Source organism: Lithobates pipiens, unplaced genomic scaffold (assembly GCF_037356315.1).
Source record: "Lithobates pipiens isolate NorthernLeopardFrog02 unplaced genomic scaffold, aLitPip1_a1.2 Scaffold_1, whole genome shotgun sequence".
Taxonomy (NCBI): domain Eukaryota; kingdom Metazoa; phylum Chordata; class Amphibia; order Anura; family Ranidae; genus Lithobates; species Lithobates pipiens.
In genome coordinates, this window is record NW_027507685.1 from 114,823,561 (window position 1) to 114,844,035 (window position 20,475).

Genomic DNA, 20,475 nt, shown 5'->3' on the forward strand with positions numbered 1-20,475 from the left:
ATATATATAATGTTTGGGGGTTCTGAGTAATTTTCTAGCAAAAAATAGATTTAAAAAATGATGATTTTTACATGTCGTAGAGGAATTCCAGAATTGGCTCAGTATGGGAGTGGTTAAAAATCAGCAGCGCTTCCTTTTTAATTCTCCTGGTCCTGTGCTTTCAGGGAATGTTTTTTTTTTTGGGGGAGGGGGGGGGTCCTATGCTTTCAGGAAATATCTGGTTGGGGGGAGGGGGGGTCCTGTGCTTTCAGGGAATGCCTGGCTTGGGGGGGGGGGGTCCTGTGCTTTCAGGAAATGTCTGGTTTGGGGAGGTCCTGTGATTTCAGGAATGTCTGGTTGGGGGGGGGGGGGTCCTGTGATTTTAGGGAATGTCTGGTTGGGGGGGGGTCCTGTGATTTCAGGGAATGTCTGGTTTGAGGGGGGTCCCGTGATTTCAGGGAATGTCTAGTTGGGGGGGGGGTCCTGTGATTTCAGGAAATGTCTGGTTTGGGGGGTCCCTGTGCTTTCAGAGAATGTCTGGTTTGGGGGGTCCTGTGATTTCAGGGAATGTCTGGTTTGGGGGGGGGTCCCTGTGCTTTCAGGGAATGTCTGGTTTTTGGGGGTCCTGTGATTTCAGGGAATGTCTGGTTTGGGGGGTCCTATGATTTCAGGAAATGTCTGGTTTGGGGGGATCCCTGTGCTTTCGGGGAATGTCTGGTTTGGGGGGTCCTGTGCTTTCAGGGAATGTCTGGTTTGGGGGGGGGGGGATCCTGTGCTTTCAGGGAATGTCTGGTTTGGGGGTCCTGTGATATCAGGGAATGTCTGGTTTGGGGGGGTCCCTGTGCTTTCAGGGAATGTCTGGTTTTTGGGGGTCCTGTGATTTCAGGGGAATGTCTGGTTTGGGGGGGTCCTGTGATTTCAGGAAATGTCTGGTTTGGGGGATCCCTGTGCTTTCAGGGAATGTCTGGTTTGGGAGGGGGGTCCTGTGATTTTAGGGAATGTCTGGTTGGGGGGGGGGGGTCCTGTGATTTCAGGGAATGTCTGGTTTGGGGGGGTCCTGTGCTTTCAGGGAATGTCTGGTTCGGGGGGGGGGGAATCCTGTGATTTCAGGGAATGTCTGGTTTGGGGGGGGGGGTCCTGTGATTTCAGGGAATGTCTGGTTTGGGGGGTCCTGTGCTTTCAGGGAATGTCTGGTTTGGGAGGGGGGTCCTGTGATTTTAGGGAATGTCTGGTTGGGGGGGGGTCCTGTGATTTCAGGGAATGTCTGGTTTGGGGGGGTCCTGTGCTTTCAGGGAATGTCTGGTCCGGGGGGGGGAATCCTGTGATTTCAGGGAATGTCTGGTTTGGGGGGGTCTTGTGATTTCAGGGAATGTCTGGTTTGGGGGGTCCTGTGCTTTCAGGGAATGTCTGGTTTGGGGGGGGGGGATCCTGTGCTTTCAGGGAATGTCTGGTTTGGGGGGTCCTGTGATATCAGGGAATGTCTGGTTTGGGGGGTCCCCTGTGCTTTCAGGGAATGTCTGGTTTTTGGGGGTCCTGTGATTTCAGGGAATGTCTGGTTTGGGGGGGTCCTGTGATTTCAGGAAATGTCTGGTTTGGGGGATCCCTGTGCTTTCAGGGAATGTCTGGTTTGGGAGGGGGGTCCTGTGATTTTAGGGAATGTCTGGTTGGGGGGGGGGGGGGTCCTGTGATTTCAGGGAATGTCTGGTTTGGGGGGGTCCTGTGCTTTCAGGGAATGTCTGGTTCGGGGGGGGGGGGAATCCTGTGATTTCAGGGAATGTCTGGTTTGGGGGGGGGGGGTCCTGTGATTTCAGGGAATGTCTGGTTTGGGGGGTCCTGTGCTTTCAGGGAATGTCTGGTTTGGGGGGGTCCTGTGCTTTCAGGGAATGTCTGGTTTGGGGGAGGGGGGGGGTCCTGTGATTTCAGGGAATGTCTGGTTTGGGGGGGGGGGGGGTGTTTTGTCTTTTTCTGATGTCATGGAACTTGTCTTTTGAATAAATAAAAGTCTATACTGACATACAGAGATGCACACACCCCTGTCCTCTGCCCTCCCCTCACCCAAAGCTTTCCCCTCCTCCACACGGTCCCCTTTCTGTAGCTGGCTCTATCACAGCTCCGTCCTCTTTCTCGGTGCACTAAGTCGGTGCACACCCCTCTCATTTCTCCACCTCCAAAACTACCCTGAGCAGGAAGTAGATGAGGATAACGGTGCCGCTCACCCCCCTTCCTCCCCTTGAACACACTGCACTGGGCCAGACCAGTACTTGTCCCGGGTGTGAGTGCAGAGCAGGGAGGCTGCAGCGGGAGAGATGTCACTTCTGTGTACAGAAGCCGCGCTGTGAGTGCAGAAAACCCCGGGTACAGTATGTGAAGGTGCAATTCATATTACACCTGGGCATCTTTTTCCCTATACGCTGGGTGCCTGACAAAGGGGCGGGTCTGGGTAGCAGTCCCCGCCCATCCCCGACATCACAGGTTGAATTTGACAGCTGCACTCTCTCTCTACTGATACACAGGCCACACCCAGCGGGTTTGCTCGCCAATCACAAGCTGTGCTGGATGCGCTGGAAGCTACTATATGATCATTAACTGATGCAGACATGCGGGACAAAAACCTTGTACCACGGGATTGTGGGAGAGGTAGAAATGCGGGAAAGTCCCAGCTAATCCGGGACTGTTGGGAGGTGTGGGATAAGTGCGTATATTGTGGGGGGGGGCTGTTATTCTTTGTGTGTGTATTACTTATATATAGGAGTGTTATATATAGATTAGGATAAGTATTGTGTATATTGTGTGAAGTTGTGTGTTATATTTATATTGTAGATTAGGATAAGTTTGGATTGAGTGTGCTTTGAGTGGACATAAATGATGTACCCCGCTCAGCGGGGGTGGGCCTTCGAGAACAGAGGCCGCATATGGGCAGCATAGAGGCTTAGCGGTGAGCCTTGCAGCACTGGGGTCCATGGTTCAAATCCTGACCAGGACACTATCTGCATGGAGTTTGCATGTTCTCCCTGTGCTTGCGTGGGTTTCCTCCGGGTACTCCGGTTTCATCCCACACTACAAAGACATGCTATTTTGCGTTGGTGGTGCAGTGGTGAGCATAGCTGCCTTCCAAGCAGCTGACCCCGGGTTCGATCCCCGGCCAATGCCCTCTTCAATACTTGGGAGTCCTCAGATAGAAAAGAGCTATACAAGTTCAATGCTGAGTATATATTAGCAGTAGAATTAAACCAATGAAGCAAATGTGTGGAATGTTTGAGGAAGAAAATGTTCCCCCGGAATCTATAGAAGGTGAACACACCAACTGATAGAAGACGCTTAGTCCTCGCCGTGTCCATCGTATGAGAAGAACTTCCCGCATTGACGTCCCCCCAGCAGGAATATTACACCAACACCCCCCATCCTGACACTGACGTCGCCCCGGCAGGAATATTACACCGACACCCACCCCCATCCTGACACTGACGTCCCCCCTGCAGGAATATTACACCAACACCTCCCCCATCCTCACACTGACGTTCCCCCGGTAGGAATATTACACTGACACCCCCCCATCCTGACACTGACGTCCCCCAGCAGGAATATTACACCAATATCCCCCATCCTGACACTGACGTCCCCCCAGCAGGAATATTACACTGACACCTGCCCATCCGGACACTGACGTCCCCCAGCAGGAATATTACACCGTCACCCCCCCATCCTGACACCGATGTCCCCCCAGCAGGAATATTACACCAACACCCCCCATCCTGACACTGATGCACGTCTCTACTGATCTATTGGACATCATTGAGTTACACTGCTCTGTGGGGGCGGGCCTTAGAGAACAGAGTCCGCCCATGCTGAATCACTATTCGGCTGGCCATACATTTTACAATTCCCTTTAGACTGACCGCCATCTATGTAGTAGAAAGGCCGGCCGGCCTGCGTACACATGGAAAGTGTTTAGGTGGGACCTCATACTATACAGTTTTGGAAAACCTATAGGAAGATTGTATAATGTATGGCTGGCCTTACCGGAGGAATAAAAGGTTCAACCACAACGTATAGAAGTAGACGTCTTGTACTTTTGTATATAGTTAGTTCATTTATCATTTTCAGGTATAAGGTGTATATGATTTTTCTAAGCCCTTGTACACATGGTCGGACATTCCGACCACAAAATCCGTTGGATTTTTTCAGAAACTGGTGTTGCATACATACGGTTGGACAAAGTTGTCGGAAAATCCGATCGTTCTAAATGTGATGACGTTCGTTCGTTAGAACGGAACTACGTTCAGGCTAGTAGCCAATAGCTTTGGTCTCGTAATTTGATCTGAGAATGCGTGGCACTTTGTCAAATCGTAATTCTCTACAAACAATCGGAAAAAGTCAGATCAGATCATGTTGTCGGAAAATATGAGATCCAGCTCTCAAACTTTGTTGGTCGGACATTCCGATGGAAAAAGTCCGATGGAGCGCACACACGCTCGGATTATCCGACAACACGGTCCGATCGGACATTTTCAGTCGGAATTTCCGGCCGTGTGTACAAGGGCTTACAGGTGAATATATAGTACTGGCTATGAAATATTTGGATTCCCATTTACAGCCAGCAGCTGCATTTCAGTTATTCTCTAAGCCGTCCCTAAATTGTATTTTATTCCACAAATGTGTCTTCTAATATTGGATAAAGTGGGGGAGGGGGTCAGAACCCCTGTCGGGTTTTTACTGTTTACTCCGGGGGCCCCATTAGAGAGCTTTTCTCTCACTTCCTGTCCTGGTGACAACAATTAGCTATAGAGATGTTGGATTGTAGGGTATGACAGCGCGGTCACTGTCTATGAGATATAATATAGAACTCATTCTGGTAAATTGGTTTCCATAGTTACAAGGCTTCCCCCCCAGCCGCCATTAGAATGGAATCCATACAATAGGATGCGTCCACCACAATAGGGCTTGTATAGTTGGTGCAAGAAGAACTGAGTCCCCCAAAACTCCACATGGACACCGTTACACTCCATGTACAGCCTTGTCCTCCAGGAACACCTACTTCCACCAATCAATGTGTCACCATAGACCATGTCCTGCAGGAACACCCACCTTCCACCATACCCATCAATCAATGTGGCACCATAGACCATGTCCTCCAGGAACACCCACCTTCCACCAATCAATTTGTCACCATAGATAATGTCCTCCAGGAAAACCCACCTTCAACTGTACCCACCAATCAATGTGGCACCATTGATCATGTCCTCCAGGTACACCCACCTTCCACCATATCCACCAATCGAGGTGTCACCGTAGACCAGGGATATGCAATTAGTGGACCTCCAGCTGTTGCAAAACTACAAGTCCCATCATGCCTCTGGGTGTCATGCTTGTGGCTGTCAGAGTCTTGCTATGCCTCATTGGAATTGTAGTTCTGCAACAGCTGGAGGTCCACTAATTGCATATCCCTGCCATAGACCATGTCCTCCAGGAACACCCACCTTCCACCATACCCACCAATTAATGTGTCACCATAGACCATGTCCTCCAGGAACACCCACCTTCCACCGCACCCACCAATCAATGTGGCACCATAGACCATGTCCTCCAGGAACACCCACCTTCCACCGTATCCACCAATCAATGTGGCACCAGGGCACAGAAATGTGTTCCTGCTGTGGAATCACACCCCAACTGTCCTAGATCCTTCAGATCCACACCCCAGGAACACCCACCCCCTGGATCTTATTGGCATGTTTTATCTATCTATCTATATATATATATATATATATATTGTAGATTAGGTTAAGTTTGGATTTCTTCTGGAGATGTGTTGAGTGGACATAACTTATATACCCCGGGATTGTGGGAGAGGTAGAAATGCGGGAAAGTCCCAGCTAATCCGGGACTGTTGGGAGGTGTGGGATAAGTGCGTATATTGTGGGGGGGGCTGTTATTCTTTGTGTGTGTATTACTTATATATAGGAGTGTTATATATAGATTAGGATAAGTATTGTGTATATTGTGTGAAGTTGTGTGTTATATTTATATTGTAGATTAGGATAAGTTTGGATTGAGTGTGTTTTGAGTGGACATAAATGATGTACCCCGCTCAGTGGGGGGCGAGTCTTAGAGAACACATGCCACATATGGGCAGCACAGGGGCTTAGTGGTTAGCCTTGCAGCACTGGGGTCCTTGGTTCAAATCCTGACCAGGACACTATCTGCATGGAGTTTGTATGTTATCCCTGTGCTTGCATGGGTTTCCTTTCACACTACAAAGACATGCTACTTTGTGTTGGTGGTGCAGTGGTGAGCATAGCTGCCTTCCAAGCAGCTGACCCGGGTTCCATTCCTGGCCAATGCCATCTCCAATACTTAGCGTAACCAGAGAGAAAAGCGCTATACAAGGTCAATGCTGAGTATATATTAGCAGTGGAATAAAACCAATGAAGCGAATGTGTGGGATGTTTGAGGAAGAAATGAAAATGTTCCCCCGGAATCTATAGAAGGTGAATGCACCAACTGATAGAAGATGCTTAGTCCTCGCCGTGCCCATTGTATAAGAAGAACTTCCCACACAGACGTCTCTACTGATCTATTGGACATCATTGAGTTACACTGCTCTGCGGGGCCAGGTCTCTTTTTTTTATATATAAAAAAAGAGCCGTCTTTGTTTATACTCGTGGCACGTAGAAGTGATGCCTCAGATATGATCACAGAAGGAAGAAGTGGAATTGTAGGGGCTTTCGTTAACCACTTGACCACTGGGCACTTAAACACCCTTAATAACCAGACCAATTTCCAGCTTTCGGTGCTCTCACATTTTGAATGACAATTACTCAGTCATGCAACACTGGACCTATATGAAATTTTTGTCCTTTTTTCACACAAATAGAGCTTTCTTTTGGTGGTATTTAATCACCGCTGGGTTTTTTATTTATTGTGCTATAAAAGAAAAAAGACCAAAAATTCTGTAAAAAAATCAATTTTTCTCAAGTCATCTTCCAGGACGGCACACTTGAGAGATGAGAGGCTCCTCCCTACAGGAAACACAATCAATCGACCGCTGTTTTAAGTCCCCACCCTTCCCCTTGATCCTCAGTTTTTGATTGTGTTTCTCCCTACACAGCAAAACTGTGTTTTTTTCCAAATGACCCGAAGCCTGGGGCTGGTGGTCTCCCCCTGGGAGCCGGACCACAAGCTTGGGAAGCCTCTGGGTCTGGTAGGATATTCTTGTCCTTCCTGGGGGGTTCCCCTATCTTTTCCTCAGGGGAGGCAGCAGAAATTGGAAGAGCCCCCCTGAGAGCTGAAGGACCCTGGGTACAGTGGTGTACCCAGAACTTCAGGGGCCATTATCCTGTCTCCCCTCCTTACCTGTACAGGTGGCTGTTCAGACGGGGGTGCTGGCCAGCGGTTCTTTCCAGGGGGATCATGTCCCCGACTCCTGGGTCCCCGGTAGCTCGCGTGGGCTACCGGAGAGGGCGTGGCAACAAGCACCCGCGTCATTTTCAAACTTCGGGAAAATGGCGGCGGCGTTCTTACCCAGGAGGGAAGGCTGAGAGTCAGTAGGAGCAGGCGCCCACATCCTCCTTTCTCTAGAGCGAGGAGGCACCAGTTACTACGGTGGATGTCTGCCTTAACCACCTCAGATGGGAAGATGGGAATGAGGAATAGAAGGCATTGCCCCCCCCCCCCCCCCATGTATATAGACTGACTGGTACAGTGCAGGACACAGCCCCTAACCTGGCACCTCCCTATGGGGACAGCAGTTGGGGGGGGCACTTTGACGGCTATCCTCCTTGCGTGTGGACCATAAGGATGGAAAAGCAAGCCCGCTGGCTGTGGCAAAAAGAGGAAGACGACAACGGTGAGTACTTTCCTTTTGCTGTGGGAATTTAGCTGCAAAATCCCCAATTCCAGCCAGAGGGTTTCTGGGCATTTGAGATCTCACCTGGGGTCTGGATTCAAATAGCCCTTAAGCTTCTGCTAAAAACACCAGCTGCAGCTCCCTCTTACATCAAAGAAGCTGTATGGTGGACAGGTGGTGCAGAGGAACGAGTGTGCCTAAACCACCTCAGATGAGAAAGAGGTGGGTAGGCCATTGTTCCCCCTTCCCCGTGTATATACTGACTGGTGCAATGCAGAACCTGGGGTCGGGATACAAATAGCGCAGACGCCACTGCTAAAACCACCAGCCACAGCTCCCTCTTACAGCACACTGTGGTTATCGCAGCAGTAGGTTGCCAGCCTCTCCCTACATGCCCAGTTGTGGTACATTAGTAGGGATGATAGCATACAGAGGGGACCTGGTAGATACAAAGTTACTTACAGGCCAGGTATACCACTGAACAAGTTATTAATTGGGCAGTGGTTGGTGGATTCAGAAGCTCCCCTGGTCAGCAGGTGCACTAGGTTAGCGGCCCTATTAACCCAGCTGCTAGGAATCTGAAGTTGCTTCACGATGTTTAAAAGCTGACCTAACATTCAAGGATGGGCAGGGACCAAGTTACTGTGTGGCACAGTAGGGGTTCCCTTGTGACAGATCCTCCATTTGGGGGTTGCTTGCTATAGTTAACTTTCATAAGCTCCAACCTCCCACTCCACCTTTACACTGTGGTTATATTATAGTGTAGGAGGTAAGAAGAAACTTTTTATTGGTTTGGGCTACAATCCTTTTAATTGAGGATTTTCTATGCAAGAGCTACATAATTGCTTGTTTGAAGCCTGCAAATAGCTATTTACCCCCCCCCCCCAGGCTAAATTGGTAACCACCTCTTCTAGAGGCTGTCGTAAATTGGTCTCTAGGGCTGGGCTCATTGAGACTTTAGTTGCTAATCAGCACCACCTGGTTATGAGCTGGCTAGCGTTTGCTCAGTCTATGCAGGTAAGGTAGGACAACAACTACTAATAGTAGAGTGTCCAACCATTTTAGGATTTGTTCCTTCACTGGTGGTGAGATTTAGTATCTATAGCCCAGGCTATGCCTATGAAATAAATTGCCTGTTGGTTATTTCATAAAGGGATAGACCATGACTCCTTATTGGCTGCACACCAGTAGATCAGTAGTGAAAGTTTGTCCTTGCTGGGATGTTTTTGTGGCACAGCAGAAATACACATTGAGATTTGTGACATCTCTGCTTATAAGGGCTATATTGGTGTACATCAGAAATGTACTACACTGAAGCTTGTTTGCTGTCCTTTATATACTAAAGGTACTGCTTTGTTTGGCTACAGATCAGAAAAATACAACAGTGAAGGCGGTCTGTACTTTCTGGTTTTGTGCTGCACAGCAGAAATGCACATCATTGAGTCTGGTGACATCTCTGCTCATAATGGTTATATTGCTGCACATAAGACATACACAAGATTGAGGTCTGTCTGTGGGACTTTGTGTCCTGTTTTACTGCCTTGGTTACTTATCAGAAAGGCAGCAGTGAAGTCTGATGGTCCTGATTTGCGTGGCGTTGTGCTGATTCAGACAGTGCGATTAACGGCAATGGCTGCCGAGTTTAAACATGCGATTTGACATGTTGAGTCGCATGACAAATCATTTCAATATGGATGTGCTATCTGTATTCATAGTGTTTTATTGTTGCACATCAGATATATACAGCATTAAGGTCTGTGAGGTTTTGTGTCCTGTATTACTGCCTTATCAGAAAGGCAGCAGTGAAAATTGATGGTTTGAATTTGTTGGGCTACATAGCAGAAATACAAATTGAACCCCTGCCAGGTGTAGTACATATACTGCCTTTGGTAATCCGTGTAGCACCACAAAGTGGTGTTGTGCTGATTTTAGCCATGCGATTTGACATGTTGAGTCGCAAAGCCAAATCGCTTCAATATGGATGTGCTATCTCTATTCAGAATTGTTATATTGTTGCACATCAGACATATACAAGATTGAAGGTTGTCTGTCCTTTATGTCTTGCATATACTGCCTTATTGGCTGCATATCAGAAAGGACACAGCAGTGAAGATTGCTTGTCTTTTTCTGATTTTGGTTTTGCTGCTCAGCTGAGAGACACATTGAGGATGGTGGCATCTCTGCTCAGTATTGGTATATTGCTACACATCAGACATACACAAAGATTGAATGTTTGTGTCCTGTATGTCCTATATTTACTGCCTTATCATTTTGTATAACAGGCACAGCAGTGAGCAGTGTTTCTCATGGATCTACCTTTCTGCATCTTAGGGATACACAGCAGGGGTTTGTTGGCTGCAATCCTCCAGGGAGTCACAGCATTGGGGACCCCTTACTTGTTCGACCTGAAAATTGCAATTTTTTTTCCTGCGACCTGTGTAATCTTGAGGTCTGTGGATCCAGGAATCAGGGACAGCTGGTGTCGCACAGACACAAATGGTACCCATTGGAAGCCATAGTATATGACTTCTCATGCGTCTTGCAGTCCCAAGTCACAGGTTGGGTCGCACGGGTGTGGGAACCCTAAACTTATCTGTCACTTCTGATTGAGGTTTTGCTACACAGCAGGAATACTCATCATGGCGTTATTGTTTTATTTTGCAGCAGACCAGAAAGATTGCAGCTGTAAAGGCTGTCTGTCTTTTTCCTCAGTGTCTGCTTTTATGTTGTTGCACAGCAGAAATACTCAAGATTGAAGCTTGTTGGTGCTTTCTGTTTCAGAAAAACACAATGCTGCAGGTTGCTTGTGTCCTTTCTCAGTGTTGGTTCTATCTGAACTACACTACAGAAGTGCATGACAGAAAGGATTGTCTTGTGTTCCATATTTTTCCCTGTGGCATAGCAGAAATGCACAACACGGGAGTTGGTGTTCATATTAATCTTATAACTGTATTTGGTGGTTTGTCAGAAATACACAACATAGAAGTTTGGGTCTTTCTATCTTTATATATCTTCTTTACGTCTTGGCAGCACTTCAGAAAACCAGACTGTGAGGACTGTTTGTCTACATTGAGGTTCAGATTTGGGTCTCTTCCCATATTTGATATATTGGTTTAGCTAGTCACACTCAGGCACACAACATTGTTGTCTATGCTTGTGTCCTTTCTGTCTAAATCTATTGTGCTGTGCCCACAATCTATGATCTTTTTATTTGTGATATTAATAATACATGTATCACCTTTTTGTATTTCAGCCTTCTTTTCCATGGAGGGGCCAGGAGTTCGGGCTGCAGGTGCCACATGTCAGAAAACCTTGACCACTTACATTCAGGGATGCCAGAACCATTTCCTAGGGTTGAAGCCCTGTAGGGTTATGGGACACTGGAGAAAGGGGATAATGAATCGCCCTGTTTAGTAAGAACTTGGAGAGTTCTGTTCAGAGGAGTATTAGGGCCTGAGGATGAAGTATAAAGATGTATACCCGATCGAATAGGTTTCGGCTCGGTGCATGGCCTTCATTTCGCCCTTTTAGCAAAACTAGACGTAGCAATATGGGTAGTCTACTCCTGCTACGGACTTTAATCTCCTGAAGTAGGCTCTCAGGCGTAAGTAAGGACATAGATTGGGCATGCCTTAAACCCAGGGTTCAAGCTTCTGTTAATCTATTTCCCTTAAGTAGGCTTCCCTTTAGTCTTTTGCTGACAAAAAGATAAAAAGGAACAAAAAAAATAAAAAATTGTCTGTCGGGGGTCTGTCCCCCCCCCCCCCTTTTTTGCAGTTTTATTTCCCTCAACAGGGTAGTGTTAAGACAGGCCCTCTTATTGATTAATGTAGTGTCCTTGTCTTACACAGGTCTCTTATTTACCTTTACCTTTTTAGTGGTTCTAAGTAGCACCTACAGGCACAATAGGCCATGGTTGTTAGATGTGTGAGATAGGCAACATTGCTAACCTACAAGTTTAACATGTTTTCTGATTCCATTTTTAAGAGCCCATTTCACCTAGATACTGCATCCGAAGCGGAAAAGGCAGGAACATCTGTGGAGCAGACCTGCAGATCAGCCGCATGATCCAGCTAAGATGCCTTCATCAAGCATATGAGCGTATGGAGTGGAGGTAAAGCTCACTGCAGAACCAAGGTTCGCCAAGAGGGTCTTGCAGTGGCCCCACCCTAAGGTAGGCCTGAGGTACTTGTTTATCCTCTCAGGTGTGCCGTCCTGGAAGATGACTTGAGAAAGGTACCAGTTACTTACCGGTAACTGTCTTACTGGGAAATCTTCCAGGACGGCAGGCCTACTTCCCGCCCGTTGGAGGAGGGAAAATTCTAGAACACTAGAAGGTGAGTACCTATGAGGAATGATTTCCCTTGTGAACCTGGTTCAGGAGTTACTTCTCTACAAACTGAGGATCAAGGGGAAGGGTGGGGACTTAAAACAGCTGTCGATTGATTTGTGTTTCCTGTAGGGAGGAGCCTCTCATCTCTCAGGTGTGCCGTCCTGGAAGATTTCCCAGAAAGACAGTTACCGGTAAGTAACTGGTACCTTTCTTCGTTTCTGTTATAAAATTTAGCAGATTATTAATTTTTCTTCATAAATTTTGGCCAAAATTTATACTACTACATATCTTTGGTAAAAATAAGTACAAATTGGTGGATATTATTTGGTCTTTGTGAAAGTTATAGAGTCCACAAGCTATGGTGCCAATATCTGAAAATTGATCACACCTGAAGTACTGACGGCCTATTTCAATTGAGACCCTAACATGCCAGAAAAGTACAAATACCCCCCAAATGACCCCTTTTTGGAAAGAAGACATTCCAAGGTATTTACTAAGAGGCATGATGAGTTTTTTGAAGTTGTCATTTTTTCCCACAATTCTTTGCAAAATCAAGATTTTTTTTACTTTTTTTTTCACAAAATTGTCATATTATCAGTTTATTTCTCACACACAGCATATGCATACCACAAATTACACCCCAAAACACATTCTGCTATTACTCCCGAGTACGGCGATACCACATGTGTGAGACTTTTACACAGCGTGGCCACATACAGAGGCCCAACATGCAGGGAGCGCCATCAGGCGTTCTGGAGCACCCAGGACAATTCTGACATTTCTCTCCTACATGTAAAAATCATAATTTATTTGCTAGAAAATTACATAGAACCCCAAAACATTATATATGTTTTTTTAGCAAACACCCTGGAGAATACAATGGTGGTCGTTGGTATTTGTGCAGCAATTTTTCGAATGCTTTTTTTTTGGAAAAAAAAGTTTTGTGCTTAAAAAAAAAAAAACACAGTAAAGTTAGCCCAATTTTTGCATAATGTGAAAGATGAACTTACGCCGAGTAAATAGATACCTAACATGTCACTCTTCAAAATTGCACACGCTCGTGGAATGGCGCCAAACGTCGCTACTTAAAAATCCCCATAGGCGACGCTTTAAATTTTTTTTACTGGCTACATGTTTTGAGTTACAGAGGAGGTCTAGGGCTAGAATTATTGCTCTCGCTCTAACGTTCGCAGCGATACCTCACATGTGTAGTTTGAACACTGTTTTCATATGTGGGCAGGACTTACGTATGCGTTCGCTTCTGCATGCGAGCACATGGGGACAGGGGTGCTTTAAAAAACATTTTTTTCTATTGTTCATTTTACTTTATTTATTTTAGTTTGACATTTTTTTTCCCCAAAAATAATTTTTTTGATCACTTTTATTCCTATTACAAGGAATGTACACATCCCTTGTAATAGGAATAGGCATGACAGGTCCTCTTCACAGTGAAATGTGGGGTCAATAAGACCCCACATCTCACCTCTAAGCTGGGAAGCCTGAAATAAAAAAAAATTTAAAAAAAGATTCTGGCTTTGATCGTATTGGCGAGTTGGTAGAAGCACCGGAGGGCGGTGGGAGGGGATGTCTATGGCTGGGTATTGCAGGGTATCTCCGAGTATGGCAATTTATGGCAAGGTATTGCAGAGTATTGACAGGGTATTGCAGAGTATTGGCTGGAATTGTACTGCAGAGTACTGGTGGGTACTGCAGAGTATTGCAGAGTATTGGCGGGTATTGCAGAGTATTGGCGGGGAATTGAGGGGTTAAATTTCGGTGAGCAGCGATGTGGGCACTGCAGATGCAGCCCACAGCGCTGCTGACACCGATCTCTTCCCCCTCCACTGTACCGATCACCGGTTTGTTTACAAGTGATCACTCCATCATTTGACGGAGCGATCACGTGGTAAATGGCCGCGATGAGCCGGCGGTCACGGATGCTCTCGACTGCACGCCCCAGGGAGCATGCGGGAGTGGAATTCTGGGAGGACAAAGGGGCACAAATTCCCACAGACACCCTCCAAAATCTTGTGGAAAGTCTCCCCCTGAGGAGTGGAGGAGCCATAAATGGGGGACTCTCTATATTAATGGTGAAGGTTGTGGTATGGGAGGTCCTACAAGCTCACACAGGTGTGATGTCAGACAGCCTTAAGACTTTTGGCCATATAGTGTATGATGACAATTTAATGACTGGATTGGAGATCAGCTGACTTGCCATTCAAACAGCTCAAGCACAAACTTTCCAGGATTAGGGTTATGACAGCGATCTTGAATGATAAAATGTGGATGTTCGAGAGTCTAGGACCCATAGGTCAAGTATGTGACTGGAGATCCTCGATCCAGACCCAGATTAGAGCAGCTTCAGGATGATGGGATTCAGAGGCCAAGGTCATTCCCTACTCTTCCCCTCAACCTTTCCTTCCTTTTTTTTTAGTCTGTGCTGTGGCCTTACAAAGGGGTCTTTGTGTCCATTCTCTAGAAACCTTGAACGGTGATTATTTCCTCGGTGTGAAGTCTGGTTTTCAGGGTGACGAGGGATGTGGCTTCCCCTTTATGAAGGTGTTGACCCCTTTCACTAATGTATACAGCAGATATTAAGCACGTTACTGAAAAAAAAAACCTCTGGTTGAGTTTGTTTTTTTTCCCCTAAGAAATTAAAAACTTAAAAAAAAATTCTATAGGGTCAATTATTGACATTCTGGTGATGGGTTAACCTTTCCCAATAAGATGCTAGTACCTGTCATTGTAGATATCACATCTACTTAAGTAACTTGGAATGTATTTTCATACATTTTTAGTAGTGGCATCTTAATTTGTATTTGCCACATTCACATGAAACTTTAACTATTTTTTGTCCATAAATTATTATTTTCTCCAGTCATCTTCCAGGACGGCACACCTGAGAGATGACTGGTCTCACCTGACAGGAAACACAATCAACAACAGAGTTTAAAAGTAAAGTTTAATTCTCAGAGCAGTACTTTAACATAGGGTGACACTATGAAAGTACTAGTTTTGGGGTGCTATCGTCCCGAATATAGCTTGATTAGAAATTGAATTACTACAAGAATTGGACTTTATAGGCATCCGAATAACAAGACCTAAGGAAATATTTTTCTTATTTTATTAAAAATAGATATAAAAAGGAAAATTGGAGTACAGTTATTACAATAACATATAAAGTACAATTGATTAGTAGTATACCCTGTACATATAGAAAATGACATCACATAATAGCCACACTCATTATCATAGGCCAGAAGCGGCCCTTAGAACACTGCCTGATGTAAGTATAAAATGAGTTGTGTGTCCAAGTCTACATCTGGGTATATCAGAGGCTCGACATGTTGCGTGTGGATCACGCTTCCTCAGGAGCAGCAGTTTTCATAATAGCAGGAGGCTAACGCACAATAAGTGCCACACAGCCTGGGCAGTTGCACAGGGTTTTCAGCATGAAAGTATATAATAATATAGCCTCAAAAAACAGAGTTAAACTTCAGAAGGGTTTCACAATAAAAATAGCTGTAAGGGTAGGCAAGTAATCCCGTTAGTTTCTTATAGGTGAAAAGAGGGATAGTAAAAGACCCGTCCAGGAATATAGTGCCTTGTCAATAAGACATACACATCGGCAATTGCTAAGAGTTTAAAGGTCTTTGACCCTGAGTTATCGATTGTGTTTCCCACAGGTGGCTCAAGTTTCCTTTAAATTTCTTTAATTTAAGTCGCCCTTCCTTCTGGCTATTACCACAGCTAGAAGGATTGGCGACCTACAAGCTGACGATTAAAGAGCCGTTTTTGCGAGTCCTGGAGGATAGGGTAATCCTCAGACAGGATCCTCTATATCAGGGATATGCAATTAGTGGACCTCCAGCTGTTGCAGAACTACAAGTCCCATGAGGCATAACAAGAATCTGACAGCCACAAGCATGACACCCAGAGGCAAAAGCATGATGGGACTTGTAGTTTTGCAACAGCTGGAGGTCTGTTAATTGCATATCCCTGCTCTATACTTGCCAAAAGTGACTTCTGGGTTTCACAGGTCACAGGAGATTATCCTTCCATCCTTCTGCCAGAGTCCTAAGAATGAGAAGGAAGAAAGATTCCACCTCTAAGCCCTTGTACACACAGTCGGACATTCCGACAACAAAATCCGTCGGATTTTGTCGGAAATTGGTGTCGCATACACACAGTCGGACAAAGTTGTCAGAAAATCCGATCGTTCGTAACGTTATTTAGTTACGACTGGCCTACGTTCACGCTAGTGGCCAATAGCTTTGGTGTAGGAATTTGATCTGAGCATGCGTGGCACTTTGTCCGATCGGAATTCTCTACAAACGATCGGACAAAGTTCGATCGGATCATGTTGTGGGAAAACTTTTATATCCAGCTCTCAAACTTTGTTGGTCGGACATTCCGACTGAAAAAGTCTGATGAAGCCCACACACGGTCAAATTATCCGACAACACGGTCCGATCAGACATTTTCCGTCAGAATGTCCGATTTTGTGTACAAGGGCTTAGACGTTAGGCGCTGTCTATCTAGAAAGGGTGAGAGAATTTAGGAGATCAAACCATCTGCTGATCACCTTTTCTGGCGAAATAAAGGGTTTGCATGCCTCCAAACCAACAATAGCTAGGTGGATCAAACAGACCATAGCGATAGCTTATAGGCTCTCGGGTAAGCTGGTACCAGTCCACCTTAAGGCACACTCAACTAGATCTCTGGCGACCTCCTGGGCGGAGCGGGCAGGTGCTTTGATTGATCAAATCTGCAAAGCAGCAACATAGACGAGCCATAAAACGTTTCTGAGGCACTACAGAGTGGAGCTGTTGTCCCCTCAGGACTTGGCATTTGGCAGGAAGGTCCTACAGGCGGTGGTCCCACCCTAAGGTAAGCCTAAACTTCTTGCTCATCTCAGGTGTGCCGTCCTGGAAGATGACTAGAGAAAATTACCAGTTACACTTACTGGTAATGGGTTTTCTGGGAACTCTTCCAGGATGGCAAGCCTACTTCCCTACCCTTATATGTTGGTGATGTCTTCATTCTTCACAAAATGTTACCTCTGACACTGGTGTGGGCCTATACTTTGTCATAACTGAGGGTCGGAGGGAGGAGTGGGGACCTTTAAACTCTGTTGTTGATTGGGTTTCCTGTCAGGTGAGACCAGTCATCTCTCAGGTGTGCCGTCCTGGAAGATTTCCCAGAAAACCTGTTACCAGTAAGTGTAACTGGTAATTTTTTATATTATTCACAACTTCGGAGTTCGTCAGTCAATGCCCTATTTCCCCTTTTTCGGCACGTTTTCCAATGTGTATCAATTAGTGTTTCTTTTGTGGACACCCAGTATGGATTACCGACACCTACCCTTGTGCATTTTAGCTTCTGGGTATACACCTATACAATTACCAACCCAATACGTTGGTCTATCTACTCGTTACAATATATTCATTGTTTGCTGTTCTCATCCTCTAAATTATTAACCATCCTATTATATTTATTTTTAAATTGTTTGCCCATTTACAACATGGCGGACTAGGTTTGCACCGGTCCTCCCTGTAATCAATTAGGCGCTCCCATCCTCAACTCAGACAGAGGCTGACACACGTGTTGGGAGAACTAGACGTGCCGACGTCATTGCGTTTGGTGCTTCTGAGCGAACGTGCGTTAAAATCCTTGCTGATTTTAATGGTGCTTCTTGCAAGTGTGTTTTTGACCATTAAGCTATATTAGCAGATTTACACTATGGAGAGCTTCCCTTTCTCATTTTTTTGGGTGACATTTGGTATCAAACCCGTGCATTTTGCTCGCTCAAGCTACCCGTCCACTGGCTGCCCATTTCTCCTCTACTGTGTTGACGCCGTTGGAGTGGTTGTCCTGATCCCCTAGATCAGGGGTCTCAAACTGGTGGCCCTCCAGCTGCTGCCAAACTACAAGCCCCATGAGGCATTGCAAGGCTGACAATTACAAGCATGAATCCCACAGGCAGAGGCATGATGGGACTTGTAGTTTTGTAACAGCTGGAGGGCCGCCAGTTTGAAACCTCTGCCCTAGATAAAGACCCTGGCTAGGTATCCAGCCGCAAGCTAAATTAGCTGGCCTTTTGATAAGCGTGCATTTCATTGAGTGTTTGGCACTTATTGGTGGTGGAAGATCAAGTCTTATTGATTCACCTATTTGAGCACTAATTCAATAATCACGGACTGTGTCCAAATTTATTTGATCAATTCAATTCATTTGATTTATTCTCAGGCTTGGACTTTTTCACTTTTATTTCCCTTTTTTCACATTCACTATGTAATTAAGAGTCATAGGTTTGATTACTTACCATTCATTTTTAAATATTGTCGTAATTTGTATCCATTAGTATTTTCAGCGCAGCGATTTCAGTTTTTTTTTTAGCTATTAAGTGCATTTGCAAACTACTAAGAGCTACAAGTCATTGTGGTGCTTCGGCAGAGCTGTGCATTCATTTCAATGGGCAGAGCACGTTTTGGGAGTGCTATATACATACACCAGTGCTGCACTTCCGCAAAGATGCTGCTTGCAGGACTCACCGTACAGGTTTAGGCAATATTCTTTTTACCTACAGATACCTTACTTGTAGGTAAAAAGTAATAAAATTGACTATACAACCGCTTTAAGAAGCAAGCCTTTTTTTAACACTTGTTCACAAGTTAAATAGTTTTTATTTATTTTTTTTTTGCTCAAAAAATTACATAGAAACCCCAACACTTCATTCCCCCCCCCCCCCCCAACTACTCACAAAAGCGCACACTCAGGGGGACAGGGTGCTTAAAAATATAAATATATTTTCTCATTCATTTAAAAAAAATTTCCCTAACCCTTTCATGACTAAGCCTATTTTTGGCATTTGGGGTTTACAAGTTAAAATACATATTTTTTTTGCTAGAAAATTACTTGGATCCCCCAAACATATATTTTTAGCAGACTCTAGAGAATAAAACTGCGTTTGTTGCAATATTTTATGTCACGCGGTATTTGCACAGCGGTGTTTTAAATGCAACTTTTTGGGAAAAGGGACACTTTCATGAATTAAAAAAAAACAGTAAAATTAGCCCCTTTTTTTTGCATAATGTGAAAGATAATGTTACGCCAAGTAAATAGATACCAAACATGTCACTTTATAATTGCACGCACTCATGGAATGACGACAAAAATACCTATAGGTATATTAACAGGCGACGCTTTAAAAAAATGTTTACGGTTACCAGGTTAGAGTTACAGAGGAGGTCTAGTGCTAGACTTATTGCTCTCGCTCTGACGATAGCGGCGATACCTCACATGTGATTTGAACACAGTTTACATATGCGGGCGCGACTTCTGTATGCGTTTTCTTTGCTTCACAGGGACGGCAGGCACTTTAAAAAATTTTAAAATTAATAAAAAAAAAAAATTGTGTTTACTATTAGGAGACTGGAATAAAGCTGCTTATGGCTTCATTCCAGTCCCTGCCCAGCAGCCGGAGGCATCCGATCGTGCATCGGTGCTCCAGATTGAGCGGGAGCACCAGTAAAAGCGGCGGGAGACGGGGACGTCCCCTCCCGCTCCTCCGGCATAACAGCCGAGTGGCTTTTAGCCGCATCGGTTGTTATGGCTGGATAGCTGATCGCCCGCTGTGAAAAACTGTACCGGGATGATGCCTGCAGGTGCGGGCATCATCCCGGTATAATCCCCGGAAGCCGAGTACGCACATCTGCGTACGCTCGGCGGGAAGGAGTTAAAAGTTTTGGGTCACTTTTATTCCTATTGCAAGGAATGTAAAACATCTTTTGTAATAGGAGGGGGGAATAAAAAATAAAAAAAAGCATGACAGGACCTCTTTAAATGTGAGATTTTGGGGGGGGGGGGGGTCTTATCTTCTCAGTGTTTACATTCAAATGCAATAAATAAATAAGCGCTATGGGCAAAACGTCGCTTCTGCCCTCCCATGCTATGGAGGCGAGCAGGGGGGCCCCCCCATCTTCCACTCAGTCGGCAGCCATGGGAGAGGACGCGATTGTCTCTAATCGGCGGAGACAACCGGAGCACACAGGAGGGGACTGTGCGCCTCTCCTGCCGCTGATAAAAGTGATCTCGCAGCAAAGCCGCCGCGGAGACCACTTATCTTAATGAGAAAAACACCATTACTTGTAAAAAAAAAAAAAAAAAAAATGCCATAAATATAGCCCCGATTTTGTAGACGCTATAACTTATGCAAACCAATCAATATACACTTATTGCGATTTCTTTATCAAATATGTATAATATACCGTATTTAGCGGCGTATAACACGCATGCCAAGTTTAGGAGGGAAGTT

At 45.5% G+C, this 20,475-nt stretch overlaps 1 non-coding gene across 1 annotated transcript; it reads left to right on the forward strand.

The window, feature by feature from the left end:
* The first annotated feature begins 3,056 nt into the window (after positions 1 to 3,056).
* Positions 3,057 to 3,129, forward strand: TRNAG-UCC (transfer RNA glycine (anticodon UCC)). The gene has a single exon. It is a non-coding gene; the product is annotated as a tRNA-Gly (tRNA).
* Positions 3,130 to 20,475: the final 17,346 nt, after the last annotated feature.